The sequence below is a fragment of the Amblyomma mixtum genome, chromosome 7 (assembly GCF_055824585.1).
Source record: "Amblyomma mixtum isolate Tamu chromosome 7, ASM5582458v1, whole genome shotgun sequence".
Lineage (NCBI taxonomy): Eukaryota > Metazoa > Arthropoda > Arachnida > Ixodida > Ixodidae > Amblyomma > Amblyomma mixtum.
In genome coordinates, this window is record NC_143018.1 from 38,107,228 (window position 1) to 38,115,834 (window position 8,607).

The 8,607-nt window shown below is 45.4% G+C and overlaps 1 pseudogene; it reads left to right on the forward strand.

Moving 5' to 3' along the window:
* Nucleotides 1–290: 290 nt before the first annotated feature.
* On the forward strand, nt 291–8,341 carry LOC149335693 (uncharacterized; annotated as a pseudogene).
* Nucleotides 8,342–8,607: the final 266 nt, after the last annotated feature.

The window sequence follows — 8,607 nt, forward strand, 5'->3', positions numbered from 1 at the left end:
TCAGCGGCATCCAGCGGTATCAGTCGGTCGCTGCTAGCGCTGGGGGGATGAAAGGGGGGCGGAGCTGGTTACGAGGCCGACGACGACGCGAAACCCAGGAACGGACGCCAAAGAGCTGCGCTCTAAAAAAGACATTGTAGGTGACGAAATCCAGAATGACTTCCGGCGCCGGTGGTTCTTTTGGTCAGCGGTGCGTGAGAGTTCTAAAAAATTTAGGGGGTGGGGGCTGAAGCCCTATAAGCACCCCTCTGTCTACGCCCCTGCTCAAGCCGTCATTACGTCCAGGAGCAATGGCTGGTCAGTCTATGTCTACGCTGCATACAAGTGCTGGCGGCTGCCGTTTCGCCGCGCCGACATGGCGATGTTTGTGTGACGCACCAGTTTTCTCGGCACCAACGGCCCCTCGTTCTTTCGCTGCATCTTCATGCGAACTTGCAGGAATACAAAATTCCAGATTATCATCATCGTGTATAGAGGTGAGCAGTACTGAATTCTCCTTGTATGCCGCAGACGCACATGCACTTAACGCCGTTCCCTCTTCAATGTGCGAAGACTTGCTGGGAACCCCGGGTACGCCGAAACGAAAGGCTTCACCCGGAGGAGCCAACTCACACAGCGGTCATTAAGTAAATATCTGAGAAATTTGTAGTTGCATGCGGCTGAAAAAAGAGTGTGGTAGTACAGTCGTGGCTGTTTACGTTAATATGCACATACAACTGGAAGTGTGGTTGGTTTTCCTGGAAACCAAATTTTCGCCTTGCATTCACGCCACATGAATATGGAAAAGCTGTACACTCTAAACACGGTAACCTTTGGGTAACCTTTGTAAAGGTGCACATTTTCACATTGAAGTATACCTATAATTTAAAGGTTACACAATGTAACCTTTCCACTTATAACCTTTGTAAAAGTTACAAATGGTAAAGGTTACTTCTTTTTACGCATAGGTTACGCGACTTTTTTAGCGCTGTAACCTTTACAAAGGTATACATCATTGAGCTAGCTATAGGTTACGTGCTCCAAAATGTGTAACCTTTGTAAGCCACAATGACTGGCCTAAAAATGGCAAAAATGTCGCTGCAACTTGCTGAAGGTGATGAAATACAGAGCTCTGCTGGATTTCAATTTAAATGGAACAAAAATTGGCCAAACAAGAGAATGGTTTAGAAAGGAGAAAAATGACAAACATCGGCATATGATAGGCAAAATTTTAATTCACTGCAACATCTTCAGGACTAGAAAGAATACAAAACAACAAAACTTCCCAAATATTGTCTACATTGAAGAAAAACGAAGGAATGTAACAGATGCAGGTATGTTCAAGGCACTATTTTTGCAAACATTTTGCAAAAAAAATCACAATAAATGGGCATGCAAGGCACTAAAATATGGGCCCATATTACAGTATTACTGTTGGCATGCGAAACAGAACCACGTTGAACAAGCAACTCAATAAAGCATGCTCAGATGAAGTCTCGCTTCGAATAGAGCTTGGCTACAGCATATCACTCTTATTGCAATGTAAATAAGAAAATAGCACTATAATTGTAGTACCAAAAAGAACAAAATAAAAGCTCTATTATTCACGACCAAGTGCCAAGTCAACTTGACATTGTGTAAGGGACATATCAGACACAAAATATGAATGGCAAAAATATCAGAGAAGGCAATATTTTGATCACACATTTTACCACACTTTTTAAAGAAAGATTAAAATGACTATACAATATGAGATCAAGAAAGATGGTCCAAGCAGTGCAGATAAAATAAGTTCTTTTAAAACTTTCGGCCACATACAAACGCAAACAACAATCAATCGATTTAAACATCTTGGCTAAACAGCAACCAGAGATATACATATACCTATCAGCTTTCAGAGGTACTACATAACATCAGCAAATTCAGCACAACTTGCCTAGATCATATGCACAAAAGCCCTTTGTGACTCCTCCAGTCATTTCATTAACAAAGATGCAGAAGGACATGACCAATAACTTGTAACATTAACAGTGCTATAAGCCTGACAACACTCGCATACGTATACATCAACTTCCAATACAAGCGCAGCAAAAGACGAGGACACAAGAGACGAGAGACGAACACCACGAGCGCTAACTTCCAACAAATTTTATTCTCCTCAATCATCGCATTTATACGCCAGAAAACAGTAATCACACGTGCGAACAGTATCAATTTCTTAGAAAAACGAGCTCTTTATCTGAGAGGAGAATGGAAGGTGTGCTTACACACGAGCATTATGACCTATTTGTGTTTTCGGCTTCAATGATTTCGCGCGTTACCCTTTCTCTGCTTTTTCCTATTACCAGACTTTTATCAAAGAAAGGCTTACAGGTTTTCGACTTGCATGCGAGAATGTGGTCAACCAGCGATCCGCCTTGCCCGTTTCTGACGTTGCGAGCGTGTTCCATTAGGCGCTCGTTCAGACGCACGCAACGTCAGAAACGGGCAAGGCGGATCGCTGGTTGACCACAGTCTCGCATGCAAGTCGAAAACCTGTAAGCCTTTCTTTGATAAAAGTCTGGTAATAGGAAAAGCAGAGAAAGGGTAGCGCGCGAAATCATTGCAGCCGAAAAAATAAATAGGTCAGGATCCTCGTGTGTAAGCACACATTCCAGTCTCCTCTCAGATAAAGAGCTCGTTTTTCTAAGGAATTGATACTGTTCGCACGTGCGATTACTGTTATCTGGCGTATAAATGTGATGCTTCATGAGAATAAAATTTATTCGAAGTTAGCGCTCGTGGTGTTCGTCTCTCATCTCTTGTGTCCTCGTCTCTTGCTGCGCTACAGTGTCTTGGAACTATGTACCAACAAGCCCAAAAAGCCACGCTACATCAACTTGTGCAATGCGGTTAAAAAAAAAACTTGCTCAATTTAGCTGTAGAAAACATACTTCAACATATTAGAAAGTGAACAATTGAAACACATTTCTTTCCAAGAAATTAGAACAAATTATTCTTTTTCAAGAGCATGAACAAGCTCTTAAGTCGGTTCGTCAGTCCACGTGGCACCATAAAGTGTCTGGCAGGGCAATATTCCGCAGCAGGATGAGTATGGCGGAAAAGGCCGGTGGATAGTCGAGGTATTTTATGTAATATGTCACCAGGCAGAAGATGAGGGCACGCTTTAGGTTGCCGTTGCTGATCGAGATCACTTCTTGATACTTCCAGCGTAAACACTCAGCGCAGGTATTTACATGAGGTGGAGTCACTTGCAACTCTTCCGGCAGTGGGATCTGTGGAATGTTAAATTAGAGCCAGTGAGCAACCATTCATACTTAAAGCATGGCTGATATTCTCACCAGAGTGAAACATGGTATACAAGAACACCGTAGTGCCTACCGCATCGCAGCGCCGCTGCTGCGATTGCTGCGCTGTTGCTTCCGCAATTCACTCAGGATGGCCATTGGTCAAACCACACCCAATTTTTTTAATGAGCCCAATTGTACTGCCAAAATCGTATGGCGCACCGATCAATTGATAATCAATGAAACGACGTGAAAAGTTCGAAAATTCACATTCAAAACAAAAGTACCGCTTCATAGTGAAAGCAGCGCGGGAAAACGAGACGAGCAAAGAAAGACACAACACATCGTCTCGTTTTCCCGCGCTGTTTTCAATATATGAATTAATACTGTTAGAGATGAACAAAACGGGAGGGGGAGCGAGTAAGAACACTCGTCGCTAACACAAATTTGTGAGAATAAAAAACGGATATATTGCAGTTACAACTTAATTCTTGTTAGCGCACTTCAATAGGGCTCACACTGTCTTACGCACGTCACCTTAGATCGCTCGCGCACCACACACCCTGCGCTGCGCTTCCCGTCGCCAACGCTGATGAGTCGACGCGGCGCACTCGCGAAAAACAACCATCACAAACACAAACGTCATCCAGACGGCGCCGGGAAGAGAGGAAAGAGGATTGGCAGGCAATGCGGTAGGCACTGGGACCGACCGGCGCACCGAGCCAGATTCACGTGATCGCCACTTGAGTCGAGGAGACGACTGCCGCCGCCTGGGCGAGAGTATAGCGCTGATGTGGAATTGCGTCATAAGATAGCTTGCGATACCAACTCGCCCAAATCGCATCCTTAATTAAAAAAGTACCGGCGTGCGTTTTAAGCGTGCTCTCTTGTACGTATACAAAAAAAAAACGCGCGCACACGCATGCAAACGATCAAGAATTAGCGCTGGATTTCCCCCGCATTATCGCACCTGATGACCCCAAATGACGTACGACAACAATAGTCTAAAACCAATATTCTGGATAACCAAACTTATTGGCACGAAACCCCGCGCAATAGGTGAATGAGGCCCTCAAACTACTGAACCAGATATTGCTTCAAAGTGCACTCAACGAGGCTTAGAAATGAAGCTGCTTTGGCAAACAAAGAAAGTACGCACTTTGACAAGCATGAAATAAATGACTTCGCAGGTCGTTACTGTGCATATGGTAAAAAAAAGGACACTCACCCAAGTCCGTTATTCATCCATGAACCCCTGGAACGTGATTGCAGTAGTCGAAACGAATAGCGCTGGGCGCGGAACTGTCCGCCGAGCACACAACGACGTAGCGTCTAAAGTCACATTGAGGTTCGTTGCAGCTGCCGCGCAGCGTACCCCACAGGTTCCTGCTGCTTACGACATTACCCCAAACAAACCACTGCAGAAACGCCACCAAAAGACGGTGTGGTTCACGAACGGTTCCAACTCTCTGTTCCAAGCACAAAGCAGCCTCCGCAACGCTACAACGTCCGAGCCTTCCCGCCGTCCAGACTTGCCGGCGTGCAACGGTGCCGAGCGTTTTGAAACAGAAGCGCCGCTTTTCATTGGGTGAAGCGCCGGCCGTCTGCGCATGCGCGTCTCACGCATACTGGAGCGGCCGTCATGCCATATTTTGAGTAGTTCTTTGCAAATTACTCGTTTCTTATAGGCGCCGCCGTTCGTACCGTGGGCGCATTATGTTTTGATTTGTGATACATATTTGCCACCTGAAATGATACATTGGAGGCGTATGCAGAGAGCCACATGAAGGGAAGTCGAATCGCGCACTCGGCGGCCTGCAAATGCGGTTACGTCCGCTGTCGCCTTCCCAGGTGCTGCCCTTCCATATGTCTACTTTTTTACTCTTAATTGCGACCGTTGTTGTCGCGTATCGGTTCGAGGATGATGAGAAATAGGCTCTATCTGAGTCATCGAGAATTTACATGCAATTTGAAATATTTGTTTATTAACGTTTATTCGCGCAATAAGATCGGTACAGACCATGCTTAGAGAAGTAGCAAGTTGGGTTTCTTTGCAAAGCTCATGGATAGGAATCGAACATTCAAGATGTGTTCTTATATATATTCAGCCGCAAAATACTGCATTTGCATTGCATTCGCAGCCTACTTTGGTAAATGTGAAGACAGATATCTGATAACGTGCGATTCAATGTGGCTGCGACCCAAAACAGCAGTATCGGTCTCATCCGATAGCTTACGTTGATGTCTCCGGCATATTAAAGCATCTCCTTCGCGGTCGAAACCGCAGCCCCATTGCATCCGAAAATCGCATTCCCGCACGTAAAGCAGCATACGTCCTCTATATGTACATATCTCCTGGCTTGACGACGCATATAGGTTACCGTGCTGACCAAAAGTTACTGCGCAAAGGTTACTTGGCAATTTTTTCACCGTAACCTTTGAAACGGTTGACTTCTGGCCGTTGTAACCTTTGGGCTCCACAAAAATAAAGAAAACGTAATGAAAACATAAAAAAGCATCAATTGTAACCTTTGTGACAAAAGTTACTCACGTCCAAAAGTTACTTTATAGGTTACTGTGTTTAGAGTGTACAGGCAATGAGCAGGTGAAAATGCACAGCCGTTGGGGTCCGTGAATTTTCGTCACGTTATTACGAACACTGATGAGAACGAAACCTCGCGCCTGCCCTAATCGGTTGCTTCCTTTCCTGTGTTTCAAGAGGGTCTTGTTATGCAAACAATGCAAGCGGTTTTATTTTTTGGAGTCATAGCATAGGACATGGCGACGCATTAGCGCCCAAGGACACTGCCTAAATTGTTAGATTTTCCGGTTTGGTGGCATCTTAACCTATAGCTGCGATTTTCGGCAGCGGACATGAGGTGGCAACCATACTGAGCGCAGCTTTTCTGGTTCGTTAGGCGCCTAACTAAAATGTGGTATCTCAGGGTACCTCGATGCGCGTGCCCCCGCTTAGGGTGAGTCACCCTTTGAACCACTCGGCGCCGCCTAAACCTGTTTTCGCGCACTTCCTCCGCCATTGTGTTGCCCGCGTCGACCTCGCCCATGGAGGAAGGAAACTTTTTTTTTTCCTTCATCCATGACCTCGCCGTTCTGCTGTCGTACGGGCGTCACTGCTTCGTGCCTGCGTTCGCGCGTCTTTCATCGCCATTCAGTGCCTGGATGTTCTGTTCCTCAGTACTGCAACCATGCGAGAAATGGTTAGAGGATATTCCATCTTCCGAGAGACCTGAAAAGGAGGCTTCTGGGGCTGATCCGGATCAAGCGTGAGAAGTGGCAACTGACGAACCCTTCATGCGTCTGTATAGTTTAAGTCCCGCATGTTGGTTCAGGGCTGTTTTTGTCAAGATTTGCCGCTTTTGCGTTTAGTCAGCTAAGTGTGGTACAACATTTGTATTCGTCACATTTCATTTCCGCACTATTCGTCTTGCTCAGTGTAAAAAAAAAAAAAAGCATGCTTCAGTGCCGAACGGGCCATTGCCTGCCGCTTGCCTGTTTGCATCCGATATTGCATGGCACAGTGTTTTCGCTCGTGAATGCGTACCAAACGTGTTTTTGCCGCTTCTGTTCGTTAGAAAATAATTGCCTTTACGAGGCGCTTGCCAGCGAACCGCGGCCGGCATGAATCAAGGCACAGAGCACGAGAACAAGTGAGGGCACATAAGCTGTGGCAATTACTGTGCATCTGCGTCGTCTAGGAACCAATACGGATTAATTTACTTACAATTTTTTTAGTTTTTCACACGTATGCTGTGTTGGGTAGCTTGCGCTGTCTGTCAGCCCGATGCTTCGTCCAACGACGCCGCATTAGGTCAGTAAATGAGATTAACAGAATATGTTGTTATGTGTAGATTGAGGTGCTCATTCGGGTAATTCGACTGATATATTTGTAATACTTAGTTTTCTTGCGTGTTGTGCTCATTGTTTTCATTCTCGAGCAGGAAATGTGGGGCTAATTCTAATAACCAATTCATCTGCAAGCTCATTTCGAAGACAAGAGCTTCGAACAAAACCGCGCGGACGGATGGAAGAAGCCCAATGCTGTCCCAACGGTGTTCCCATTCAAAGGTCAGATACCCCCCTACCTTGGCGTTTGTTGCCATGTTGCTTGTCGCCTCGTTGTCTACATTTGAAAATGTTACGTGATGAAGTGGTTGGTGCGCATGCTTTAAATTTTCTGGCGCGTCTTCTATGGACTTTTTTCAAAACTTTGGAGGTCAGCTTCTTGGCACAGCAACATTCCTTCACCATAGCCACCAAACCAGCTTTGGAGTTAGAAAAAGATGCAATGCTGCAGACATATACAGCGTGAAACATGCCGCATTCATTTCCTTTACACGACACGCTGTCGGGATAAAGGGATTACCACTAGCTTTGCCTAGCCACTCTTTTTGTTGGAGGAGGGCGGAAAACAGCTGCGCCTGACGTTTACGATGCGCCGCCATAGTGAGGAGTCCTTTGAAATGCAGAAAAGCTTACTTTCGGAGTTTTGCAAAAGCGACACTATTTTAAATACGTAATGTGCTATTTTCCCTTATTTACCTGCTTCCAGAATTTCCTAAAGAGCGAAGGCCACCAAGGGACCGAAGTGTGCACGTGCCTGCATTATTCAGTGATGACGCTGCCGCACAAGGTTGTTCACCAGAAGTGAGAAACGTCCTTCCCTTAAACACGCAAGAATATCATCCAGCAGGTTCACCGTCAGACGGATTGATAAATGACACATTGGTGGGTACAGAAGAGTCATGCTACTGGGCAACTTACTTCGACCATCACGGATGTACGGCCTCAAGAAACTGGAGTGGTTCGTGCGACCCAACCCCTTGATTCTGAAGCAGCAAAGCTTAAGAAGAAGATAGTAGATATCACAGCCGCCAATAATAAGCTGAAACAACGCCATAAATAATCTAAGAACGCTGTAAAAAAAACTACAGAAGCGGAATAGCAAGCTGCAGAAAGAGGCAGCTAATTTCTCAGGAAATACGAAGTTTTTAAATGAAGTCCAAATTCGTGCCCTTTCTCGAAACAACAGACGTGGCAATTCATGGTCAGCGCAAAGAGTAAAACAAGGCCTAAAAATTAAATGTGCTTGTAGAACCACTGGGTATGAAACACTCAGAAAGATTGGCTACCCTCTCCCATCAAGCAGAACGTTAGCAAGAAGAATTCAGAGTCTGAAGTTTCTGCCAGGTATCCTGCATGAAGTGATCGACGTAATGAGGTTGAAAGCAGAAGGAATAGAGGACATGGAAAAAGACTGCCTTCTATTTCGAGATGAATTGTAGATAGCACCCGGATTTGAACTCTATCTTGGAAAGACGTG